This window comes from Anabrus simplex, chromosome 10 (assembly GCF_040414725.1).
Source record: "Anabrus simplex isolate iqAnaSimp1 chromosome 10, ASM4041472v1, whole genome shotgun sequence".
Lineage (NCBI taxonomy): Eukaryota > Metazoa > Arthropoda > Insecta > Orthoptera > Tettigoniidae > Anabrus > Anabrus simplex.
The window spans coordinates 61849864-61877728 of NC_090274.1; positions in this window are offsets into that span (position 1 = coordinate 61849864).

A 27865-nucleotide genomic window follows, 5' to 3' on the forward strand; every position below is an offset into this window, starting at 1 on the left:
AGAGCCAAGTAAGAGAGGAGGTTACGTCCCCATAACCGGGCCCCCATTAGCTTGAGGCAGATCCTTCATTGATTTCCTCCACGCTTTATTGGGAATGTGGTATATAATTTGTGTTTGAGTGATTATCCAGATTAGTCTGGTAATTGTGAATGTGTGTGTAAGTGTTCAAGAATAGGAGATGTCTCAAATTTAAGATCAAAATTTGATCACAGAGCCAAGTAAGAGAGGAGGTTACGTCCCCATATCCGGGCCCCCATTGGCTTGAGGCAGATCCTTCATTGATTTCCTCCACGCTTTATTGGGAATGTGGTATATAATTTGTGTTTGAGTGATTATCCAGATTAGTCTGGTAAATGTGAATGTGTGTGTAAGTGTTCAAGAATAGGAGATGTCTCAAATTTAAGATCAAAATTTGATCACAGAGCCAAGTAAGAGAGGAGGTTACGTCCCCATAACTGGGCCCCCATTGGCTAGAGGCAGTTCCTTCATCAATTTCCTCCAACCTATATTGTGCATGAATGTTTATCCAGATATGCCTGGTTAGTGCGAATGTGAGAGCATGTGTTTAAAAGGAGTTGTCTCAAATTTATGATCAAATTTTTATCACAGAGCCAAGTAAGAGAGGAGGTTACGTCCCCATAACCGGGCCCCCAATGGTTAGAGGCAGATCCTTCATCAATTTCCTCCAACCTATATTGTTAAGATGGTAATTGTTAACAATGGTGATATGCTTGATATGTTTATGAAAGAAATTGTGTATGAATGATTATCCGTATAAGCCTGGTGAGTGCGAATGTGTGAGTATGTGTTTAAAAGGAGTTGTCTCCATTTTATGATCAAAATTTGATCACAGAGCCAAGTAAGAGAGGAGGTTATGTCCCCATAACTGGGCCCCCATTGGCTAGAGGCAGTTCCTTCATCAATTTCCTCCAACCTATATTAATAAGATGGTAATTGTTAACAATGGTGATATGCTTGATATGTTTATGAAAGAAATTGTGTATGAATGATTATCCCTATGAGCCTGGTGAGTGCGAATGTGTGAGTATGTGTTTAAAAGGAGTTGTCTCCATTTTATGATCAAAATTTGATCACAGAGCCAAGTAAGAGAGGAGGTTACGTCCCAATAACTGGGCCCCCATTGGCTAGAGGCAGATCCTTCATCAATTTCCTCCAACCTATAATGTTAAGATGGTAATTGATAAAAATGGTGATAACCCTGATATATTTATGAAAGAAATTGTGTATGAATGATTATCTGTATACGCCTGGTGAGTGCGAATGTGTGAGTATGTGTTTAAAAGGAGTTGTCTCCATTTTATGATCAAAATTTGATCACAGAGCCAAGTAAGAGAGGAGGTTACGTCCCCATAACTGGGGCCCCATTGGCTAGAGGCAGATCCTTCATCAATTTCCTCCAACCTATAATGTTAAGATGGTAATTGATAAGAATGGTGATAAGCCTGATATATTTATGAAAGAAAATCTGTATGAATGATTATCCGTATACGCCTGGTGAGTGCGAATGTGTGAGTATGTGTTTAAATGGAGTTGTCTCCATTTTATGATCAAAATTTGATCACAGATCCAAGTAAGAGAGGAGGTTACGTCCCCATAACTGGGCCCCCATTGGCTAGAGGCAGTTCCTTCATCAATTTCCTCCAACCTATATTGCTAAGATGGTAATTGATAAGAATTATGAAATGCTTGATTTGTTTATGAAAGAAATTGTGTTTGAATGATTATCCAGATATGCCTGGTTAGTGCGAATGTGAGAGTATATGTTTAAAAGGAGTTGTCTCAAATTTATGATCAAAATTTGATCTCAGAGAGGCAAGTAAGGGAGGAGGTTACGTCCCCATAACCGGGCCCCCATTGGCTAGAGGCAGATCCTTCGTTGATTTCCTCCACGCTTTATTGGGAATGTGGTATATAATTTGTGTTTGAATGATTATCCAGATATGTCTGGTGAGTGTGAATGGGTGTGTAAGTGTTCAAGAAAAGGAGATGTCTCAAATTTAAGATCAAAATTTGATCACAGAGCCAAGTAAGAGAGGAGGTTACGTCCCCATAACCGGGCCCCCATTGTCTTGAGGCAGATCCTTCATTGATTTCCTCCATGCTTAATAGGGAATGTGGTAAATAATTTGTGTTTGAATGATTATCCAGATATGTCTAGTGAGTGTGAATGTGTGAGTACGTGTTTAAGGAGGAGTTATCTCAAATTTAAGATCAATATTTGATCACAGAGCCAAGTAAGAGAGGAGGTTACGTCCCCATAACTGGGCCCCCATTGGCTAGAGGCAGTTCCTTCATCAATTTCCTCCAACCTATATTGTTAAGATGGTAATTGATAACAATGGTGATATGCTTGATATGTTTATGAAAGAAATTGTGTATGAATGATTATCCGTATAAGCCTGGTGAGTGCGAATGTGTGAGTATGTGTTTAAAAGGAATTGTCTCCATTTTATGATCAAAATTTGATCACCGAGCCAAGTAAGAGAGGAGGTTACGTCCCCATAACTGGGCCCCCATTGGCTAGAGGCAGTTCCTTCATAATTTCCTCCAACCTATATTGTGCATGAATGATTATCCAGATATGCCTGTTTAGTGCGAATGTTAGAGTATGTGTTTAAAAGGAGTTGTCTCAAATTTATGATCAAAATTTGATCACAGAGCCAAGTAAGAGAGGAGGTTACGTCCCCATAACCGGGCCCCCATTGGCTAGAGGCAGATCCTTCATTGATTTCCTCCACGCTTTATTGGGAATGTGGTAAATAATTTGTGTTTGAATGATTATCCAGATATGTCTAGTGAGTGTGAATGTGTGAGTACGTGTTTAAGGAGGAGTTATCTCAAATTTAAGATCAATATTTGATCACAGAGCCAAGTAAGAGAGGAGGTTACGTCCCCATAACTGGGCCCCCATTGGCTAGAGGCAGTTCCTTCATCAATTTCCTCCAACCTATAATGTTAAGATGGTAATTGATAAGAATGGTGATAACCCTGATATATTTATGAAAGAAATTGTGTATGAATGATTATCCGTATACGCCTGGTGAGTGCGAATGTGTGAGTATGTGTTTAAAAGGAGTTGTCTCCATTTTATGATCAAAATTTGATCACAGAGCCAAGTAAGAGAGGAGGTTACGTCCCCATAACTGGGCCCCCATTGGCTAGAGGCAGATCCTTCATCAATTTCCTCCAACCTATAATGTTAAGATGGTAATTGATAAGAATGGTGACAAGCCTGATATATTTATGAAAGAAATTGTGTATGAATGATTATCCGTATAAGCCTGGTGAGTGCGAATGTGTGAGTATGTGTTTAACTGGAGTTGTCTCCATTTTATGATCAAAATTTGATCACAGAGCCAAGTAAGAGAGGAGGTTACGTCCCCATAACTGGGCCCCCATTGGCTAGAGGCAGTTCCTTCATCAATTTCCTCCAACCTATATTGTTAAGATGTTAATTGATAAGAATGATGATATGCTTGATTTGTTTATGAAAGAAATTGTGTATGAATGATTATCCAGATATGCCTGGTTGGTGCGAATGTGAGAGTATATGTTTAAAAGGAGTTGTCTCAAATTTATGATCAAAATTTGATCACAGAGCCAAGTAAGAGAGGAGGTTACGTCCCCATAACCGGGCCCCCATTGGCTAGAGGCAGATCCTTCGTTGATTTCCTCCACGCTTTATTGGGAATGTGGTATATAATTTGTGTTTGAATGATTATCCAGATATGTCTGGTGAGTGTGAATGGGTGTGTAAGTGTTCAAGAAAAGGAGATGTCTCAAATTTACGATCAAAATTTGACCACAGAGCCAAGTAGGAGAGGAGGTTACGTCCCCATAACTGGGCCCCCATTGGCTAGAGGCAGTTCCTTCATTGATTTCCTCCACCTTTTTATTGGTAGTGTGGTAAAAAATTTGTGCTTGAATGATTATCCAGTTATGTCTGGTGAGTGTGAATGTGTGTGTAAGTGTTTAAGAAAAGCAGTTGTCACAAATTTTAGATCAATATTTCATCACAGAGCCTATTAGTGAGGAGGTTACGTCTCCATAACCGGGCCCCCATTGTCTAGAGGCAGATCCTTCTTGATTTCCTTCACCCTTTTTTTTTAATGTAGTAAGTAATAAGTATGAATAGGTTCTTGTTTAATTTATGAATGAAATTTTGGATGAATGATTATCCGGGCATGTCTGGTGGGTTGAAAGTGTATGTTTAAGAAAAGGAGTTGTCTCAAATTTAAGATCAAACTTTGATCACAGAGCCAAGTAAGAGAGGAGGTTACGTCCCCATAACTGGGCCCCCATTGGCTAGAGGCAGTTCCTTCATCAATTTCCTCCAACCTACATTGTTAAGATGGTAATTGATAACAATGGTGATATGCTTGATATGTTTATGAAAGAAATTGTGTATGAATGATTATCCGTATAAGCCTGGTGAGTGGGAATGTGTGAGTATGTGTTTAAAAGGAGTTGTCTCCATTTTATGATCAAAATTTGATCACAGAGCCAAGTAAGAGAGGAGGTTACGTCCCCATAACTGGGCCCCCATTGGCTAGAGGCAGTTCCTTCATCAATTTCCTCCAACCTATATTGTTAAGTTGGTAATTGATAAGAATGATGATATGCTTGATTTGTTTATGAAAGAAATTGTGTATGAATGATTATCCAGATATGCCTGGTTAGTGCGAATGTGAGAGTATATGTTTAAAAGGAGTTGTCTCAAATTTATGATCAAAATTTGATCACAGAGCCAAGTAATTGAGGAGGTTACGTCCCCATAACTGGGCCCCCATTGGCTTGAGGCAGATCCTTCATTGTTTTCCTCCACGCTTTATAGGGAATGTGGTAAATAATTTGTGTTTGAATGATTATCCGGATATGTCTAGTGAGTGTGAATGTGTGAGTACGTGTTTAAGGAGGAGTTGTCTCAAATTTAAGATCAATATTTGATCACAGAGCCAAGTAAGAGAGGAGGTTACGTCCCCATAACTGGGCCTCCATTGGCTAGAGGCAGTTCCTTCATCAATTTCCTCCAACCTATATTGTTAGGATGGTAATTGTTAACAATGGTGATATGCTTGATATGTTTATGAAAGAAATTGTGTATTAATGATTATCCGTATAAGCCTGGTGAGTGCGAATGTGTGAGTATGTGTTTAAAAGGAGTTGTCTCCATTTTATGATCAAAATTTGATCACCGAGCCAAGTAAGAGAGGAGGTTACGTCCCCATAACTGGGCCCCCATTGGCTAGAGGCAGTTCCTTGATCAATTTCCTCCAACCTATATTGTTAAGATGGTAATTGATAACAATGGTGATATGCTTGATATGTTTATGAAAGAAATTGTGTTTGAATGATTATCCGTATAAGCCTGGTGAGTGCGAATGTGTGAGTATGTGTTTAAAAGGAGTTGTCTCCGTTTTATGATCAAAATTTGATCACAGAGCCAAGTAAGAGAGGAGGTTACGTCCCCATAACTGGGCCCCCATTGGCTAGAGGCAGATCCTTCATTGATTTCCTCCAACCTATATTGTTAAGATGGTAATTCATAAGAATGATGATATGCTGGATTTGTTTATGAAAGAAATTGTGTATGAATGATTATCCAGATATGCCTGGTTAGTGCGAATGTGAGAGTATATGTTTAAAAGGAGTTGTCTCAAATTTATGATCAAAATTTGATCACAGAGCCAAGTAAGGGAGGAGGTTACGTCCCCATAACCGGGCCCCCATTGGCTAGAGGCAGATCCTTCGTTGATTTCCTCCACGCTTTATTGGGAATGTGGTATATAATTTGTGTTTGAATGATTATCCAGATATGTCTGGTGAGTGTGAATGGGTGTGTAAGTGTTCAAGAAAAGGAGATGTCTCAAATTTAAGACCAAAATTTGATCACAGAGCCAAGTAAGAGAGGAGGTTACGTCCCCATAACCGGGCCCCCATTGTCTTGAGGCAGATCCTTCATTGATTTCCTCCACGCTTTATAGGGAATGTGGTAAATAATTTGTGTTTGAATGATTATCCAGATATGTCTAGTGAGTGTGAATGTGTGAGTACGTGTTTAAGGAGGAGTTGTCTCAAATTTAAGATCAATATTTGATCACAGAGCCAAGTAAGAGAGGAGGTTACGTCCCCATAACTGGGCCCCCATTGGCTAGAGGCAGTTCCTTCATCAATTTCCTCCAACCTATATTGTTAAGATGGTAATTGATAACAATGGTGATATGCTTGATATGTTTATGAAAGAAATTGGGTATGAATGATTATCCGTATAAGCCTGGTGAGTGCGAATGTGTGAGTATGTGTTTAAAAGGAATTGTCTCCATTTTATGATCAAAATTTGATCACCGAGCCAAGTAAGAGAGGAGGTTACGTCCCCATAACTGGGCCCCCATTGGCTAGAGGCAGTTCCTTCATAATTTCCTCCAACCTATATTGTGCATGAATGATTATCCAGATATGCCTGTTTAGTGCGAATGTGAGAGTATGTGTTTAAAAGGAGTTGTCTCAAATTTATGATCAAAATTTGATCACAGAGCCAAGTAAGAGAGGAGGTTACGTCCCCATAACCGGGCCCCCATTGGCTAGAGGCAGATCCTTCATTGATTTCCTCCACGCTTTATTGGGAATGTGGTAAATAATTTGTGTTTGAATGATTATCCAGATATGTCTAGTGAGTGTGAATGTGTGAGTACGTGTTTAAGGAGGAGTTGTCTCAAATTTAAGATCAATATTTGATCACAGAGCCAAGTAAGAGAGGAGGTTACGTCCCCATAACTGGGCCCCCATTGGCTAGAGGCAGTTCCTTCATCAATTTCCTCCAACCTATATTGTTAAGATGGTAATTGATACGAATGGTGATATGCTTGATATATTTATGAAAGAAATTGTGTATGAATGATTATCCGTATAAGCCTGGTGAGTGCGAATGTGTGAGTATGTGTTTAAAAGGAGTTGTCTCCATTTTATGATCAAAATTTGATCACAGAGCCAAGTAAGAGAGGAGGTTACGTCCCCATAACTGGGCCCCCATAGGCTAGCGGCAGATCCTTCATCAATTTCCTCCAACCTATAATGTTAAGATGGTAATTGATAAGAATGGTGACAAGCCTGATATATTTATGAAAGAAATTGTGTATGAATGATTATCCAGATATGCCTGTTTAGTGCGAATGTGAGAGTATGTGTTTAAAAGGAGTTGTCTCAAATTTATGATCAAAATTTGATCACAGAGCCAAGTAAGAGAGGAGGTTACGTCCCCATAACCGGGCCCCCATTGGCTAGAGGCAGATCCTTCATTGATTTCCTCCACGCTTTATTGGGAATGTGGTATATAATTTGTGTTTGAATGATTATCCAGATATGTCTGGTGAGTGTGAATGTGTGTGTAAGTGTTCAAGAAAAGGAGATGTCTCAAATTTAAGATCAATATTTGATCACAGAGCCAAGTAAGAGAGGAGGTTACGTCCCCATAACTGGGCCTCCATTGGCTAGAGGCAGTTCCTTCATCAATTTCCTCCAACCTATATTGTTAAGATGGTAATTGATAACAATGGTGATATGCTTGATATGTTTATGAAAGAAATTGTGTATGAATGATTATCCGTATAAGCCTGGTGAGTGCGAATGTGTGAGTATGTGTTTAAAAGGAGTTGTCTCCATTTTATGATCAAAATTTGATCACCGAGCCAAGTAAGAGAGGAGGTTACGTCCCCATAACTGGGCCCCCATTGGCTAGAGGCAGTTCCTTCATAATTTCCTCCAACCTATATTTTGCATGAATGATTATCCAGATATGCCTGTTTAGTGCGAATGTGAGAGTATGTGTTTAAAAGGAGTTGTCTCAAATTTATGATCAAAATTTGATCACAGAGCCAAGTAAGAGAGGAGGTTACGTCCCCATAACTGGGCCCCCATTGGCTAGAGGCAGTTCCTTGATCAATTTCCTCCAACCTATATTGTTAAGATGGTAATTGATAACAATGGTGATATGCTTGATATGTTTATGAAAGAAATTGTGTTTGAATGATTATCCGTATAAGCCTGGTGAGTGCGAATGTGTGAGTATGTGTTTAAAAGGAGTTGTCTCCGTTTTATGATCAAAATTTGATCACAGAGCCAAGTAAGAGAGGAGGTTACGTCCCCATAACTGGGCCCCCATTGGCTAGAGGCAGATCCTTCATTGATTTCCTCCAACCTATATTGTTAAGATGGTAATTCATAAGAATGATGATATGCTGGATTTGTTTATGAAAGAAATTGTGTATGAATGATTATCCAGATATGCCTGGTTAGTGCGAATGTGAGAGTATATGTTTAAAAGGAGTTGTCTCAAATTTGTGATCAAAATTTGATCACAGAGCCAAGTAAGGGAGGAGGTTACGTCCCCATAACCGGGCCCCCATTGGCTAGAGGCAGATCCTTCGTTGATTTCCTCCACGCTTTATTGGGAATGTGGTATATAATTTGTGTTTGAATGATTATCCAGATATGTCTGGTGAGTGTGAATGGGTGTGTAAGTGTTCAAGAAAAGGAGATGTCTCAAATTTAAGACCAAAATTTGATCACAGAGCCAAGTAAGAGAGGAGGTTACGTCCCCATAACCGGGCCCCCATTGTCTTGAGGCAGATCCTTCATTGATTTCCTCCACGCTTTATAGGGAATGTGGTAAATAATTTGTGTTTGAATGATTATCCAGATATGTCTAGTGAGTGTGAATGTGTGAGTACGTGTTTAAGGAGGAGTTGTCTCAAATTTAAGATCAATATTTGATCACAGAGCCAAGTAAGAGAGGAGGTTACGTCCCCATAACTGGGCCCCCATTGGCTAGAGGCAGTTCCTTCATCAATTTCCTCCAACCTATATTGTTAAGATGGTAATTGATAACAATGGTGATATGCTTGATATGTTTATGAAAGAAATTGGGTATGAATGATTATCCGTATAAGCCTGGTGAGTGCGAATGTGTGAGTATGTGTTTAAAAGGAATTGTCTCCATTTTATGATCAAAATTTGATCACCGAGCCAAGTAAGAGAGGAGGTTACGTCCCCATAACTGGGCCCCCATTGGCTAGAGGCAGTTCCTTCATAATTTCCTCCAACCTATATTGTGCATGAATGATTATCCAGATATGCCTGTTTAGTGCGAATGTGAGAGTATGTGTTTAAAAGGAGTTGTCTCAAATTTATGATCAAAATTTGATCACAGAGCCAAGTAAGAGAGGAGGTTACGTCCCCATAACCGGGCCCCCATTGGCTAGAGGCAGATCCTTCATTGATTTCCTCCACGCTTTATTGGGAATGTGGTAAATAATTTGTGTTTGAATGATTATCCAGATATGTCTAGTGAGTGTGAATGTGTGAGTACGTGTTTAAGGAGGAGTTGTCTCAAATTTAAGATCAATATTTGATCACAGAGCCAAGTAAGAGAGGAGGTTACGTCCCCATAACTGGGCCCCCATTGGCTAGAGGCAGTTCCTTCATCAATTTCCTCCAACCTATATTGTTAAGATGGTAATTGATACGAATGGTGATATGCTTGATATATTTATGAAAGAAATTGTGTATGAATGATTATCCGTATAAGCCTGGTGAGTGCGAATGTGTGAGTATGTGTTTAAAAGGAGTTGTCTCCATTTTATGATCAAAATTTGATCACAGAGCCAAGTAAGAGAGGAGGTTACGTCCCCATAACTGGGCCCCCATTGGCTAGAGGCAGATCATTCATCAATTTCCTCCAACCTATAATGTTAAGATGGTAATTGATAAGAATGGTGACAAGCCTGATATATTTATGAAAGAAATTGTGTATGAATGATTATCCGTATACGCCTGGTGAGTGCGAATGTGTGAGTATGTGTTTGACTGGAGTTGTCTCCATTTTATGATCAAAATTTGATCACAGAGCCAAGTAAGAGAGGAGGTTACGTCCCAATAACTGGGCCCCCATTGGCTAGAGGCAGTTCCTTCATTGATCTCCTCCACCTTTTATTGGTAGTGTGGTAAAAAATTTGTGCTTGAATGATAATCCAGTTATGTCTGGTGAGTGTGAATGTGTGTGTAAGTGTTTAAGAAAAGCAGTTGTCACAAATTTTAGATCAATATTTCATCACAGAGCCTATTAGTGAGGAGGTTACGTCTCCATAACCGGGCCCCCATTGTCTAGAGGCAGATCCTTCTTGATTTCCTTCACCCTTTTTTTTTAATGTAGTAAGTAATAAGTAGGAATAGGTTCTTGTTTAATTTATGAATGAAATTGTGGATGAATGATTATCCAGGTATGTCTGGTGGGTTGAAAGTGTATGTTTAAGAAAAGGAGTTGTCTCAAATTTAAGATCAAACTTTGATCACAGAGCCAAGTAAGAGAGGAGGTTACGTCCCCATAACTGGGCCCCCATTGGCTAGAGGCAGTTCCTTCATCAATTTCCTCCAACCTATATTGTTAAGATGGTAATTGATAACAATGGTGATATGCTTGATATGTTTATGAAAGAAATTGTGTATGAATGATTATCCGTATAAGCCTGGTAAGTGGGAATGTGTGAGTATGTGTTTAAAAGGAGTTGTCTCCATTTCATGATCAAAATTTGATCACAGAGCCAAGTAAGAGAGGAGGTTACGTCCCCATAACTGGGCCCCCATTGGCTAGAGGCAGTTCCTTCATCAATTTCCTCCAACCTATATTGTGCATGAATGATTATCCAGATATGCCTGGTTAGTGCGAATGTGAGAGTATGTGTTTAAAAGGAGTTGTCTCAAATTTATGATCAAAATTTGATCACAGAGCCAAGTAAGAGAGGAGGTTACGTCGCCATAACCGGGCCCCCATTGGCTTGAGGCAGATCCTTCATTGATTTCCTCCACGCTTTATAGGGAATGTGGTAAATAATTTGTGTTTGAATGATTATCCAGATATGTCTAGTGAGTGTGAATGTGTGAGTACGTGTTTAAGGAGGAGTTGTCTCAAATTTAAGATCAATATTTGATCACAGAGCCACGTAAGAGAGGAGGTTACGTCCCCATAACTGGGCCCCCATTGGCTAGAGGCAGTTCCTTCATCAATTTCCTCCAACCTATATTGTTAAGATGGTAATTGATAAGAATGTTGATATGCTTGATATGTTTATGAAAGAAATTGTGTATGAATGATTATCCGTATAAGCCTGGTGAGTGCGAATGTGGTGTGAGTATGTGTTTAAAAGGAGTTGTCTCCATTTTATGATCAAAATTTGATCACAGAGCCAAGTAAGAGAGGAGGTTACGTCCCCATAACTGGGCCCCCATTGGCTAGAGGCAGTTCCTTCATCAATTTCCTCCAACCTATATTGTTAAGTTGGTAATTGTTAAGAATGATGATATGCTTGATTTGTTTATGAAAGAAATTGTGTATGAATGATTATCGAGATATGCCTGGTTAGTGCGAATGTGAGAGTATATGTTTCAAAGGAGTTGTCTCAAATTTATGATCAAAATTTGATCACAGAGCCAAGTAAGAGAGGAGGTTACGTCCACATAACCGGGCCCCCATTGGCTAGAGGCAGATCCTTCGTTTATTTCCTCCACGCTTTATTGGGAATGTGGTATATAATTTGTGTTTGAATGATTATCCAGATATGTCTGGTGAGTGTGAATGGGTGTGTAAGTGTTCAAGAAAAGGAGATGTCTCAAATTTAAGATCAAAATTTGATCACAGAGCCAAGTAATTGAGGAGGTTACGTCCCCATAACTGGGCCCCCATTGGCATGAGGCAGATCCTTCATTGTTTTCCTCCACGCTTTATAGGGAATGTGGTAAATAATTTGTGTTTGAATGATTATGCAGATATGTCTAGTGAGTGTGAATGTGTGAGTACGTGTTTAAGGAGGAGTTGTCTCAAATTTAAGATCAATATTTGATCACAGAGCCACGTAAGAGAGGAGGTTACGTCCCCATAACTGGGCCCCCATTGGCTAGAGGCAGTTCCTTCATCAATTTCCTCCAACCTATATTGTTAAGATGGTAATTGATAAGAATGGTGATATGCTTGATATGTTTATGAAAGAAATTGTGTATGAATGATTATCCGTATAAGCCTGGTGAGTGCGAATGTGTGAGTATGTGTTTAAAAGGAGTTGTCTCCATTTTATGATCAAAATTTGATCACCGAGCCAAGTAAGAGAGGAAGTTACGTCCCCATAACTGGGCCCCCATTGGCTAGAGGCAGTTCCTTCATAATTTCCTCCAACCTATATTGTGCATGAATGATTATCCAGATATGCCTGTTTAGTGCGAATGTGAGAGTATGTGTTTAAAAGGAGTTGTCTCAAATTTATGATCAAAATTTGATCACAGAGCCAAGTAAGAGAGGAGTTTACGTCCCCATAACCGGGCCCCCATTGGCTAGAGGCAGATCCTTCATTGATTTCCTCCACGCTTTATTGGGAATGTGGTATATAATTTGTGTTTGAATGATTATCCAGATATGTCTGGTGAGTGTGAATGTGTGTGTAAGTCTTCAAGAAAAGGAGATGTCTCAAATTTAAGATCAAAATTTGATCACAGAGCCAAGTAAGAGAGGAGCTTACGTCCCCATAACCGGGCCCTCATTGGCTTGAGGCAGATCCTTCATTGATTTCCTCCACGCTTTATAGGGAATGTGGTAAATAATTTGTGTTTGAATGATTATCCAGATATGTCTAGTGAGTGTGAATGTGTGAGTATGTGTTTAAGGAGGAGTTGTCTCAAATTTAAGATCAATATTTGATCACCGAGCCAAGTAAGAGAGGAGGTTACGTCCCCATAACTGGGCCCCCATTGGCTAGAGGCAGTTCCTTCATAATTTCCTCCAAACTATATTGTGCATGAATGATTATCCAGATATGCCTGTTTAGTGCGAATGTGAGAGTATGTGTTTAAAAGGAGTTGTCTCAAATTTATGATCAAAATTTGATCACAGAGCCAAGTAAGAGAGGATGTTACGTCCCCATAACCGGGCCCCCATTGGCTAGAGGCAGATCCTTCATTGATTTCCTCCACGCTTTATTGGGAATGTGGTATATAATTTGTGTTTGAATGATTATCCAGATATGTCTGGTGAGTGTGAATGTGTGTGTAAGTGTTCAAGAAAAGGAGATGTCTCAAATTAAGATCAAAATTTGATCACAGAGCCAAGTAAGAGAGGAGGTTACGTCCCCATAACCGGGCCCCCATTGGCTTGAGGCAGATCCTTCATTGATTTCCTCCACGCTTTATAGGGAATGTGGTAAATAATTTGTGTTTGAATGATTATCCAGATATGTCTAGTGAGTGTGAATGTGTGAGTACGTGTTTAAGGAGGAGTTGTCTCAAATTTAAGATCAATATTTGATCACAGAGCCAAGTAAGAGAGGAGGTTACGTCCCCATAACTGGGCCCCCATTGGCTAGAGGCAGTTCCTTGATCAATTTCCTCCAACCTATATTGTTAAGGTGGTAATTGATAACAATGGTGATATGCTTGATATGTTTATGAAAGAAATTGTGTTTGAATGATTATCCGTATAAGCCTGGTGAGTGCGAATGTGTGAGTATGTGTTTAAAAGGAGTTGTCTCCGTTTTATGATCAAAATTTGATCACAGAGCCAAGTAAGAGAGGAGGTTACGTCCCCATAACTGGGCCCCCATTGGCTAGAGGCAGATCCTTCATTGATTTCCTCCAACCTATATTGTTAAGATGGTAATTGATAAGAATGATGATATGCTGGATTTGTTTATGAAAGAAATTGTGTATGAATGATTATCCAGATATGTCTAGTGAGTGTGAATGTGTGAGTACGTGTTTAAGAAGGAGTTGTCTCAAATTTAAGATCAATATTTGATCACAGAGCCAAGTAAGAGAGGAGGTTACGTCCCCATAACTGGGCCCCCATTGGCTAGAGGCAGTTCCTTCATCAATTTCCTCCAACCTATATTGTTAAGATGGTAATTGATAAGAATGATGATATGCTTGATTTGTTTATGAAAGAAATTGTGTATGAATGATTATCCAGATATGCCTGGTTAGTGCGAATGTGAGAGTATATGTTTAAAAGGAGTTGTCTCAAATTTATGATCAAAATTTGATCACAGAGCCAAGTAAGGGAGGAGGTTACGTCCCCATAACCGGGCCCCCATTGGCTAGAGGCAGATCCTTCGTTGATTTCCTCCACGCTTTATTGGGAATGTGGTATATAATTTGTGTTTGAATGATTATCCAGATATGTCTGGTGAGTGTGAATGGGTGTGTAAGTGTTCAAGAAAAGGAGATGTCTCAAATTTAAGACCAAAATTTGATCACAGAGCCAAGTAAGAGAGGAGGTTACGTCCCCATAACCGGGCCCCCATTGTCTTGAGGCAGATCCTTCATTGATTTCCTCCACGCTTTATAGGGAATGTGGTAAATAATTTGTGTTTGAATGATTATCCAGATATGTCTAGTGAGTGTGAATGTGTGAGTACGTGTTTAAGGAGGAGTTGTCTCAAATTTAAGATCAATATTTGATCACAGAGCCAAGTAAGAGAGGAGGTTACGTCCCCATAACTGGGCCCCCATTGGCTAGAGGCAGTTCCTTCATCAATTTCGTCCAACCTATATTGTTAAGATGGTAATTGATACGAATGGTGATATGCTTGATATATGTATGAAAGAAATTGTGTATGAATGATTATCCGTATAAGCCTGGTGAGTGCGAATGTGTGAGTATGTGTTTAAAAGGAGTTGTCTCCATTTTATGATCAAAATTTGATCACAGAGCCAAGTAAGAGAGGAGGTTACGTCCCCATAACTGGGCCCCCATTGGCTAGAGGCAGATCCTTCATCAATTTCCTCCAACCTATAATGTTAAGATGGTAATTGATAAGAATGGTGACAAGCCTGATATATTTATGAAAGGAATTGTGTATGAATGATTATCCGTATACGCCTGGTGAGTGCGAATGTGTGAGTATGTGTTTAACTGGAGTTGTCTCCATTTTATGATCAAAATTTGATCACAGAGCCAAGTAAGAGAGGAGGTTATGTCCCCATAACTGGGCCCCCATTGGCTAGAGGCAGTTCCTTCATCAATTTCCTCCAACCTATATTGTTAAGATGTTAATTGATAAGAATGATGATATGCTTGATTTGTTTATGAAAGAAATTGTGTATGAATGATTATCCAGATATGCCTGGTTGGTGCGAATGTGAGAGTATATGTTTAAAAGGAGTTGTCTCGAATTTATGATCAAAATTTGATCACAGAGCCAAGTAAGAGAGGAGGTTACGTCCCCATAACCGGGCCCCCATTGGCTAGAGGCAGATCCTTCGTTGATTTCCTCCACGCTTTATTGGGAATGTGTTATATAATTTGTGTTTGAATGATTATCCAGATATGTCTGGTGAGTGTGAATGGGTGTGTAAGTATTCAAGAAAAGGACATGTCTCAAATTTAAGATCAAAATTTGATCACAGAGCCAAGTAAGAGAGGAGGTTACGTCCCCATAACTGGGCCCCCATTGTCTAGAGGCAGATCCTTCTTGATTTCCTTCACCCTTTTTTTTTAATGTAGTAAGTAATAAGTATGAATAGGTTCTTGTTTAATTTATGAATGAAATTGTGGATGAATGATTATCCGGGTATGTCTGGTGGGTTGAAAGTGTATGTTTAAGAAAAGGAGTTGTCTCAAATTTAAGATCAAACTTTGATCACAGAGCCAAGTAAGAGAGGAGGTTACGTCCCCATAACTGGGCCCCCATTGGCTAGAGGCAGTTCCTTCATCAATTTCCTCCAACCTATATTGTTAAGATGGTAATTGATAAGAATGATGATATGCTTGATTTGTTTATGAAAGAAATTGTGTATGAATGATTATCCAGATATGCCTGGTTAGTGCGAATGTGAGAGTATATGTTTAAAAGGAGTTGTCTCAAATTTATGATCAAAATTTGATCACAGAGCCAAGTAAGGGAGGAGGTTACGTCCCCATAACCGGGCCCCCATTGGCTAGAGGCAGATCCTTCGTTGATTTCCTCCACGCTTTATTGGGAATGTGGTATATAATTTGTGTTTGAATGATTATCCAGATATGTCTGGTGAGTGTGAATGGGTGTGTAAGTGTTCAAGAAAAGGAGATGTCTCAAATTTAAGATCAAAATTTGATCACAGAGCCAAGTAAGAGAGGAGGTTACGTCCCCATATCCGGGCCCCCATTGGCTTGAGGCAGATCCTTCATTGATTTCCTCCACGCTTTATTGGGAATGTGGTATATAATTTGTGTTTGAGTGATTATCCAGATTAGTCTGGTAAATGTGAATGTGTGTGTAAGTGTTCAAGAATAGGAGATGTCTCAAATTTAAGATCAAAATTTGATCACAGAGCCAAGTAAGAGAGGAGGTTACGTCCCCATAACTGGGCCCCCATTGGCTAGAGGCAGTTCCTTCATCAATTTCCTCCAACCTATATTGTGCATGAATGTTTATCCAGATATGCCTGGTTAGTGCGAATGTGAGAGCATGTGTTTAAAAGGAGTTGTCTCAAATTTATGATCAAATTTTTATCACAGAGCCAAGTAAGAGAGGAGGTTACGTCCCCATAACCGGGCCCCCAATGGTTAGAGGCAGATCCTTCATCAATTTCCTCCAACCTATATTGTTAAGATGGTAATTGTTAACAATGGTGATATGCTTGATATGTTTATGAAAGAAATTGTGTATGAATGATTATCCGTATAAGCCTGGTGAGTGCGAATGTGTGAGTATGTGTTTAAAAGGAGTTGTCTCCATTTTATGATCAAAATTTGATCACAGAGCCAAGTAAGAGAGGAGGTTATGTCCCCATAACTGGGCCCCCATTGGCTAGAGGCAGTTCCTTCAAGAATTTCCTCCAACCTATATTGTTAAGATGGTAATTGTTAACAATGGTGATATGCTTGATATGTTTATGAAAGAAATTGTGTATGAATGATTATCCGTATGAGCCTGGTGAGTGCGAATGTGTGAGTATGTGTTTAAAAGGAGTTGTCTCCATTTTATGATCAAAATTTGATCACAGAGCCAAGTAAGAGAGGAGGTTACGTCCCAATAACTGGGCCCCCATTGGCTAGAGGCAGATCCTTCATCAATTTCCTCCAACCTATAATGTTAAGATGGTAATTGATAAAAATGGTGATAACCCTGATATATTTATGAAAGAAATTGTGTATGAATGATTATCTGTATACGCCTGGTGAGTGCGAATGTGTGAGTATGTGTTTAAAAGGAGTTGTCTCCATTTTATGATCAAAATTTGATCACAGAGCCAAGTAAGAGAGGAGGTTACGTCCCCATAACTGGGGCCCCATTGGCTAGAGGCAGATCCTTCATCAATTTCCTCCAACCTATAATGTTAAGATGGTAATTGATAAGAATGGTGATATGCCTGATATATTTATGAAAGAAAATCTGTATGAATGATTATCCGTATACGCCTGGTGAGTGCGAATGTGTGAGTATGTGTTTAAATGGAGTTGTCTCCATTTTATGATCAAAATTTGATCACAGATCCAAGTAAGAGAGGAGGTTACGTCCCCATAACTGGGCCCCCATTGGCTAGAGGCAGTTCCTTCATCAATTTCCTCCAACCTATATTGCTAAGATGGTAATTGATAAGAATTATGAAATGCTTGATTTGTTTATGAAAGAAATTGTGTTTGAATGATTATCCAGATATGCCTGGTTAGTGCGAATGTGAGAGTATATGTTTAAAAGGAGTTGTCTCAAATTTATGATCAAAATTTGATCTCAGAGAGGCAAGTAAGGGAGGAGGTTACGTCCCCATAACCGGGCCCCCATTGGCTAGAGGCAGATCCTTCGTTGATTTCCTCCACGCTTTATTGGGAATGTGGTATATAATTTGTGTTTGAATGATTATCCAGATATGTCTGGTGAGTGTGAATGGGTGTGTAAGTGTTCAAGAAAAGGAGATGTCTCAAATTTAAGATCAAAATTTGATCACAGAGCCAAGTAAGAGAGGAGGTTACGTCCCCATAACCGGGCCCCCATTGTCTTGAGGCAGATCCTTCATTGATTTCCTCCACGCTTAATAGGGAATGTGGTAAATAATTTGTGTTTGAATGATTATCCAGATATGTCTAGTGAGTGTGAATGTGTGAGTACGTGTTTAAGGAGGAGTTATCTCAAATTTAAGATCAATATTTGATCACAGAGCCAAGTAAGAGAGGAGGTTACGTCCCCATAACTGGGCCCCCATTGGCTAGAGGCAGTTCCTTCATCAATTTCCTCCAACCTATATTGTTAAGATGGTAATTGATAACAATGGTGATATGCTTGATATGTTTATGAAAGAAATTGTGTATGAATGATTATCCGTATAAGCCTGGTGAGTGCGAATGTGTGAGTATGTGTTTAAAAGGAATTGTCTCCATTTTATGATCAAAATTTGATCACCGAGCCAAGTAAGAGAGGAGGTTACGTCCCCATAACTGGGCCCCCATTGGCTAGAGGCAGTTCCTTCATAATTTCCTCCAACCTATATTGTGCATGAATGATTATCCAGATATGCCTGTTTAGTGCGAATGTTAGAGTATGTGTTTAAAAGGAGTTGTCTCAAATTTATGATCAAAATTTGATCACAGAGCCAAGTAAGAGAGGAGGTTACGTCCCCATAACCGGGCCCCCATTGGCTAGAGGCAGATCCTTCATTGATTTCCTCCACGCTTTATTGGGAATGTGGTAAATAATTTGTGTTTGAATGATTATCCAGATATGTCTAGTGAGTGTGAATGTGTGAGTACGTGTTTAAGGAGGAGTTATCTCAAATTTAAGATCAATATTTGATCACAGAGCCAAGTAAGAGAGGAGGTTACGTCCCCATAACTGGGCCCCCATTGGCTAGAGGCAGTTCCTTCATCAATTTCCTCCAACCTATAATGTTAAGATGGTAATTGATAAGAATGGTGATAACCCTGATATATTTATGAAAGAAATTGTGTATGAATGATTATCCGTATACGCCTGGTGAGTGCGAATGTGTGAGTATGTGTTTAAAAGGAGTTGTCTCCATTTTATGATCAAAATTTGATCACAGAGCCAAGTAAGAGAGGAGGTTACGTCCCCATAACTGGGCCCCCATTGGCTAGAGGCAGATCCTTCATCAATTTCCTCCAACCTATAATGTTAAGATGGTAATTGATAAGAATGGTGACAAGCCTGATATATTTATGAAAGAAATTGTGTATGAATGATTATCCGTATAAGCCTGGTGAGTGCGAATGTGTGAGTATGTGTTTAACTGGAGTTGTCTCCATTTTATGATCAAAATTTGATCACAGAGCCAAGTAAGAGAGGAGGTTACGTCCCCATAACTGGGCCCCCATTGGCTAGAGGCAGTTCCTTCATCAATTTCCTCCAACCTATATTGTTAAGATGTTAATTGATAAGAATGATGATATGCTTGATTTGTTTATGAAAGAAATTGTGTATGAATGATTATCCAGATATGCCTGGTTGGTGCGAATGTGAGAGTATATGTTTAAAAGGAGTTGTCTCAAATTTATGATCAAAATTTGATCACAGAGCCAAGTAAGAGAGGAGGTTACGTCCCCATAACCGGGCCCCCATTGGCTAGAGGCAGATCCTTCGTTGATTTCCTCCACGCTTTATTGGGAATGTGGTATATAATTTGTGTTTGAATGATTATCCAGATATGTCTGGTGAGTGTGAATGGGTGTGTAAGTGTTCAAGAAAAGGAGATGTCTCAAATTTACGATCAAAATTTGACCACAGAGCCAAGTAGGAGAGGAGGTTACGTCCCCATAACTGGGCCCCCATTGGCTAGAGGCAGTTCCTTCATTGATTTCCTCCACCTTTTTATTGGTAGTGTGGTAAAAAATTTGTGCTTGAATGATTATCCAGTTATGTCTGGTGAGTGTGAATGTGTGTGTAAGTGTTTAAGAAAAGCAGTTGTCACAAATTTTAGATCAATATTTCATCACAGAGCCTATTAGTGAGGAGGTTACGTCTCCATAACCGGGCCCCCATTGTCTAGAGGCAGATCCTTCTTGATTTCCTTCACCCTTTTTTTTTAATGTAGTAAGTAATAAGTATGAATAGGTTCTTGTTTAATTTATGAATGAAATTTTGGATGAATGATTATCCGGGCATGTCTGGTGGGTTGAAAGTGTATGTTTAAGAGAAGGAGTTGTCTCAAATTTAAGATCAAACTTTGATCACAGAGCCAAGTAAGAGAGGAGGTTACGTCCCCATAACTGGGCCCCCATTGGCTAGAGGCAGTTCCTTCATCAATTTCCTCCAACCTACATTGTTAAGATGGTAATTGATAACAATGGTGATATGCTTGATATGTTTATGAAAGAAATTGTGTATGAATGATTATCCGTATAAGCCTGGTGAGTGGGAATGTGTGAGTATGTGTTTAAAAGGAGTTGTCTCCATTTTATGATCAAAATTTGATCACAGAGCCAAGTAAGAGAGGAGGTTACGTCCCCATAACTGGGCCCCCATTGGCTAGAGGCAGTTCCTTCATCAATTTCCTCCAACCTATATTGTTAAGTTGGTAATTAATAAGAATGATGATATGCTTGATTTGTTTATGAAAGAAATTGTGTATGAATGATTATCCAGATATGCCTGGTTAGTGCGAATGTGAGAGTATATGTTTAAAAGGAGTTGTCTCAAATTTATGATCAAAATTTGATCACAGAGCCAAGTAATTGAGGAGGTTACGTCCCCATAACTGGGCCCCCATTGGCTTGAGGCAGATCCTTCATTGTTTTCCTCCACGCTTTATAGGGAATGTGGTAAATAATTTGTGTTTGAATGATTATCCGGATATGTCTAGTGAGTGTGAATGTGTGAGTACGTGTTTAAGGAGGAGTTGTCTCAAATTTAAGATCAATATTTGATCACAGAGCCAAGTAAGAGAGGAGGTTACGTCCCCATAACTGGGCCTCCATTGGCTAGAGGCAGTTCCTTCATCAATTTCCTCCAACCTATATTGTTAGGATGGTAATTGTTAACAATGGTGATATGCTTGATATGTTTATGAAAGAAATTGTGTATTAATGATTATCCGTATAAGCCTGGTGAGTGCGAATGTGTGAGTATGTGTTTAAAAGGAGTTGTCTCCATTTTATGATCAAAATTTGATCACCGAGCCAAGTAAGAGAGGAGGTTACGTCCCCATAACTGGGCCCCCATTGGCTAGAGGCAGTTCCTTGATCAATTTCCTCCAACCTATATTGTTAAGATGGTAATTGATAACAATGGTCATATGCTTGATATGTTTATGAAAGAAATTGTGTTTGAATGATTATCCGTATAAGCCTGGTGAGTGCGAATGTGTGAGTATGTGTTTAAAAGGAGTTGTCTCCGTTTTATGATCAAAATTTGATCACAGAGCCAAGTAAGAGAGGAGGTTACGTCCCCATAACTGGGCCCCCATTGGCTAGAGGCAGATCCTTCATTGATTTCCTCCAACCTATATTGTTAAGATGGTAATTCATAAGAATGATGATATGCTGGATTTGTTTATGAAAGAAATTGTGTATGAATGATTATCCAGATATGCCTGGTTAGTGCGAATGTGAGAGTATATGTTTAAAAGGAGTTGTCTCAAATTTATGATCAAAATTTGATCACAGAGCCAAGTAAGGGAGGAGGTTACGTCCCCATAACCGGGCCCCCATTGGCTAGAGGCAGATCCTTCGTTGATTTCCTCCACGCTTTATTGGGAATGTGGTATATAATTTGTGTTTGAATGATTATCCAGATATGTCTGGTGAGTGTGAATGGGTGTGTAAGTGTTCAAGAAAAGGAGATGTCTCAAATTTAAGACCAAAATTTGATCACAGAGCCAAGTAAGAGAGGAGGTTACGTCCCCATAACCGGGCCCCCATTGTCTTGAGGCAGATCCTTCATTGATTTCCTCCACGCTTTATAGGGAATGTGGTAAATAATTTGTGTTTGAATGATTATCCAGATATGTCTAGTGAGTGTGAATGTGTGAGTACGTGTTTAAGGAGGAGTTGTCTCAAATTTAAGATCAATATTTGATCACAGAGCCAAGTAAGAGAGGAGGTTACGTCCCCATAACTGGGCCCCCATTGGCTAGAGGCAGTTCCTTCATCAATTTCCTCCAACCTATATTGTTAAGATGGTAATTGATAACAATGGTGATATGCTTGATATGTTTATGAAAGAAATTGGGTATGAATGATTATCCGTATAAGCCTGGTGAGTGCGAATGTGTGAGTATGTGTTTAAAAGGAATTGTCTCCATTTTATGATCAAAATTTGATCACCGAGCCAAGTAAGAGAGGAGGTTACGTCCCCATAACTGGGCCCCCATTGGCTAGAGGCAGTTCCTTCATAATTTCCTCCAACCTATATTGTGCATGAATGATTATCCAGATATGCCTGTTTAGTGCGAATGTGAGAGTATGTGTTTAAAAGGAGTTGTCTCAAATTTATGATCAAAATTTGATCACAGAGCCAAGTAAGAGAGGAGGTTACGTCCCCATAACCGGGCCCCCATTGGCTAGAGGCAGATCCTTCATTGATTTCCTCCACGCTTTATTGGGAATGTGGTAAATAATTTGTGTTTGAATGATTATCCAGATATGTCTAGTGAGTGTGAATGTGTGAGTACGTGTTTAAGGAGGAGTTGTCTCAAATTTAAGATCAATATTTGATCACAGAGCCAAGTAAGAGAGGAGGTTACGTCCCCATAACTGGGCCCCCATTGGCTAGAGGCAGTTCCTTCATCAATTTCCTCCAACCTATATTGTTAAGATGGTAATTGATACGAATGGTGATATGCTTGATATATTTATGAAAGAAATTGTGTATGAATGATTATCCGTATAAGCCTGGTGAGTGCGAATGTGTGAGTATGTGTTTAAAAGGAGTTGTCTCCATTTTATGATCAAAATTTGATCACAGAGCCAAGTAAGAGAGGAGGTTACGTCCCCATAACTGGGCCCCCATTGGCTAGCGGCAGATCCTTCATCAATTTCCTCCAACCTATAATGTTAAGATGGTAATTGATAAGAATGGTGACAAGCCTGATATATTTATGAAAGAAATTGTGTATGAATGATTATCCAGATATGCCTGTTTAGTGCGAATGTGAGAGTATGTGTTTAAAAGGAGTTGTCTCAAATTTATGATCAAAATTTCATCACAGAGCCAAGTAAGAGAGGAGGTTACGTCCCCATAACCGGGCCCCCATTGTCTAGAGGCAGATCCTTCATTGATTTCCTCCACGCTTTATTGGGAATGTGGTATATAATTTGTGTTTGAATGATTATCCAGATATGTCTGGTGAGTGTGAATGTGTGTGTAAGTGTTCAAGAAAAGGAGATGTCTCAAATTTAAGATCAATATTTGATCACAGAGCCAAGTAAGAGAGGAGGTTACGTCCCCATAACTGGGCCTCCATTGGCTAGAGGCAGTTCCTTCATCAATTTCCTCCAACCTATATTGTTAAGATGGTAATTGATAACAATGGTGATATGCTTGATATGTTTATGAAAGAAATTGTGTATGAATGATTATCCGTATAAGCCTGGTGAGTGCGAATGTGTGAGTATGTGTTTAAAAGGAGTTGTCTCCATTTTATGATCAAAATTTGATCACCGAGCCAAGTAAGAGAGGAGGTTACGTCCCCATAACTGGGCCCCCATTGGCTAGAGGCAGTTCCTTCATAATTTCCTCCAACCTATATTTTGCATGAATGATTATCCAGATATGCCTGTTTAGTGCGAATGTGAGAGTATGTGTTTAAAAGGAGTTGTCTCAAATTTATGATCAAAATTTGATCACAGAGCCAAGTAAGAGAGGAGGTTACGTCCCCATAACTGGGCCCCCATTGGCTAGAGGCAGTTCCTTGATCAATTTCCTCCAACCTATATTGTTAAGATGGTAATTGATAACAATGGTGATATGCTTGATATGTTTATGAAAGAAATTGTGTTTGAATGATTATCCGTATAAGCCTGGTGAGTGCGAATGTGTGAGTATGTGTTTAAAAGGAGTTGTCTCCGTTTTATGATCAAAATTTGATCACAGAGCCAAGTAAGAGAGGAGGTTACGTCCCCATAACTGGGCCCCCATTGGCTAGAGGCAGATCCTTCATTGATTTCCTCCAACCTATATTGTTAAGATGGTAATTCATAAGAATGATGATATGCTGGATTTGTTTATGAAAGAAATTGTGTATGAATGATTATCCAGATATGCCTGGTTAGTGCGAATGTGAGAGTATATGTTTAAAAGGAGTTGTCTCAAATTTATGATCAAAATTTGATCACAGAGCCAAGTAAGGGAGGAGGTTACGTCCCCATAACCGGGCCCCCATTGGCTAGAGGCAGATCCTTCGTTGATTTCCTCCACGCTTTATTGGGAATGTGGTATATAATTTGTGTTTGAATGATTATCCAGATATGTCTGGTGAGTGTGAATGGGTGTGTAAGTGTTCAAGAAAAGGAGATGTCTCAAATTTAAGACCAAAATTTGATCACAGAGCCAAGTAAGAGAGGAGGTTACGTCCCCATAACCGGGCCCCCATTGTCTTGAGGCAGATCCTTCATTGATTTCCTCCACGCTTTATAGGGAATGTGGTAAATAATTTGTGTTTGAATGATTATCCAGATATGTCTAGTGAGTGTGAATGTGTGAGTACGTGTTTAAGGAGGAGTTGTCTCAAATTTAAGATCAATATTTGATCACAGAGCCAAGTAAGAGAGGAGGTTACGTCCCCATAACTGGGCCCCCATTGGCTAGAGGCAGTTCCTTCATCAATTTCCTCCAACCTATATTGTTAAGATGGTAATTGATAACAATGGTGATATGCTTGATATGTTTATGAAAGAAATTGGGTATGAATGATTATCCGTATAAGCCTGGTGAGTGCGAATGTGTGAGTATGTGTTTAAAAGGAATTGTCTCCATTTTATGATCAAAATTTGATCACCGAGCCAAGTAAGAGAGGAGGTTACGTCCCCATAACTGGGCCCCCATTGGCTAGAGGCAGTTCCTTCATAATTTCCTCCAACCTATATTGTGCATGAATGATTATCCAGATATGCCTGTTTAGTGCGAATGTGAGAGTATGTGTTTAAAAGGAGTTGTCTCAAATTTATGATCAAAATTTGATCACAGAGCCAAGTAAGAGAGGAGGTTACGTCCCCATAACCGGGCCCCCATTGGCTAGAGGCAGATCCTTCATTGATTTCCTCCACGCTTTATTGGGAATGTGGTAAATAATTTGTGTTTGAATGATTATCCAGATATGTCTAGTGAGTGTGAATGTGTGAGTACGTGTTTAAGGAGGAGTTGTCTCAAATTTAAGATCAATATTTGATCACAGAGCCAAGTAAGAGAGGAGGTTACGTCCCCATAACTGGGCCCCCATTGGCTAGAGGCAGTTCCTTCATCAATTTCCTCCAACCTATATTGTTAAGATGGTAATTGATACGAATGGTGATATGCTTGATATATTTATGAAAGAAATTGTGTATGAATGATTATCCGTATAAGCCTGGTGAGTGCGAATGTGTGAGTATGTGTTTAAAAGGAGTTGTCTCCATTTTATGATCAAAATTTGATCACAGAGCCAAGTAAGAGAGGAGGTTACGTCCCCATAACTGGGCCCCCATTGGCTAGAGGCAGATCATTCATCAATTTCCTCCAACCTATAATGTTAAGATGGTAATTGATAAGAATGGTGACAAGCCTGATATATTTATGAAAGAAATTGTGTATGAATGATTATCCGTATACGCCTGGTGAGTGCGAATGTGTGAGTATGTGTTTGACTGGAGTTGTCTCCATTTTATGATCAAAATTTGATCACAGAGCCAAGTAAGAGAGGAGGTTACGTCCCAATAACTGGGCCCCCATTGGCTAGAGGCAGTTCCTTCATTGATCTCCTCCACCATTTATTGGTAGTGTGGTAAAAAATTTGTGCTTGAATGATAATCCAGTTATGTCTGGTGAGTGTGAATGTGTGTGTAAGTGTTTAAGAAAAGCAGTTGTCACAAATTTTAGATCAATATTTCATCACAGAGCCTATTAGTGAGGAGGTTACGTCTCCATAACCGGGCCCCCATTGTCTAGAGGCAGATCCTTCTTGATTTCCTTCACCCTTTTTTTTTAATGTAGTAAGTAATAAGTAGGAATAGGTTCTTGTTTAATTTATGAATGAAATTGTGGATGAATGATTATCCAGGTATGTCTGGTGGGTTGAAAGTGTATGTTTAAGAAAAGGAGTTGTCTCAAATTTAAGATCAAACTTTGATCACAGAGCCAAGTAAGAGAGGAGGTTACGTCCCCATAACTGGGCCCCCATTGGCTAGAGGCAGTTCCTTCATCAATTTCCTCCAACCTATATTGTTAAGATGGTAATTGATAACAATGGTGATATGCTTGATATGTTTATGAAAGAAATTGTGTATGAATGATTATCCGTATAAGCCTGGTAAGTGGGAATGTGTGAGTATGTGTTTAAAAGGAGTTGTCTCCATTTCATGATCAAAATTTGATCACAGAGCCAAGTAAGAGAGGAGGTTACGTCCCCATAACTGGGCCCCCATTGGCTAGAGGCAGTTCCTTCATCAATTTCCTCCAACCTATATTGTGCATGAATGATTATCCAGATATGCCTGGTTAGTGCGAATGTGAGAGTATGTGTTTAAAAGGAGTTGTCTCAAATTTATGATCAAAATTTGATCACAGAGCCAAGTAAGAGAGGAGGTTACGTCCCCATAACCGGGCCCCCATTGGCTTGAGGCAGATCCTTCATTGATTTCCTCCACGCTTTATAGGGAATGTGGTAAATAATTTGTGTTTGAATGATTATCCAGATATGTCTAGTGAGTGTGAATGTGTGAGTACGTGTTTAAGGAGGAGTTGTCTCAAATTTAAGATCAATATTTGATCACAGAGCCACGTAAGAGAGGAGGTTACGTCCCCATAACTGGGCCCCCATTGGCTAGAGGCAGTTCCTTCATCAATTTCCTCCAACCTATATTGTTAAGATGGTAATTGATAAGAATGTTGATATGCTTGATATGTTTATGAAAGAAATTGTGTATGAATGATTATCCGTATAAGCCTGGTGAGTGCGAATGTGGTGTGAGTATGTGTTTAAAAGGAGTTGTCTCCATTTTATGATCAAAATTTGATCACAGAGCCAAGTAAGAGAGGAGGTTACGTCCCCATAACTGGGCCCCCATTGGCTAGAGGCAGTTCCTTCATCAATTTCCTCCAACCTATATTGTTAAGTTGGTAATTGTTAAGAATGATGATATGCTTGATATGTTTATGAAAGAAATTGTGTATGAATGATTATCCAGATATGCCTGGTTAGTGCGAATGTGAGAGTATATGTTTCAAAGGAGTTGTCTCAAATTTATGATCAAAATTTGATCACAGAGCCAAGTAAGAGAGGAGGTTACGTCCACATAACCGGGCCCCCATTGGCTAGAGGCAGATCCTTCGTTTATTTCCTCCACGCTTTATTGGGAATGTGGTATATAATTTGTGTTTGAATGATTATCCAGATATGTCTGGTGAGTGTGAATGGGTGTGTAAGTGTTCAAGAAAAGGAGATGTCTCAAATTTAAGATCAAAATTTGATCACAGAGCCAAGTAATTGAGGAGGTTACGTCCCCATAACTGGGCCCCCATTGGCATGAGGCAGATCCTTCATTGTTTTCCTCCACGCTTTATAGGGAATGTGGTAAATAATTTGTGTTTGAATGATTATGCAGATATGTCTAGTGAGTGTGAATGTGTGAGTACGTGTTTAAGGAGGAGTTGTCTCAAATTTAAGATCAATATTTGATCACAGAGCC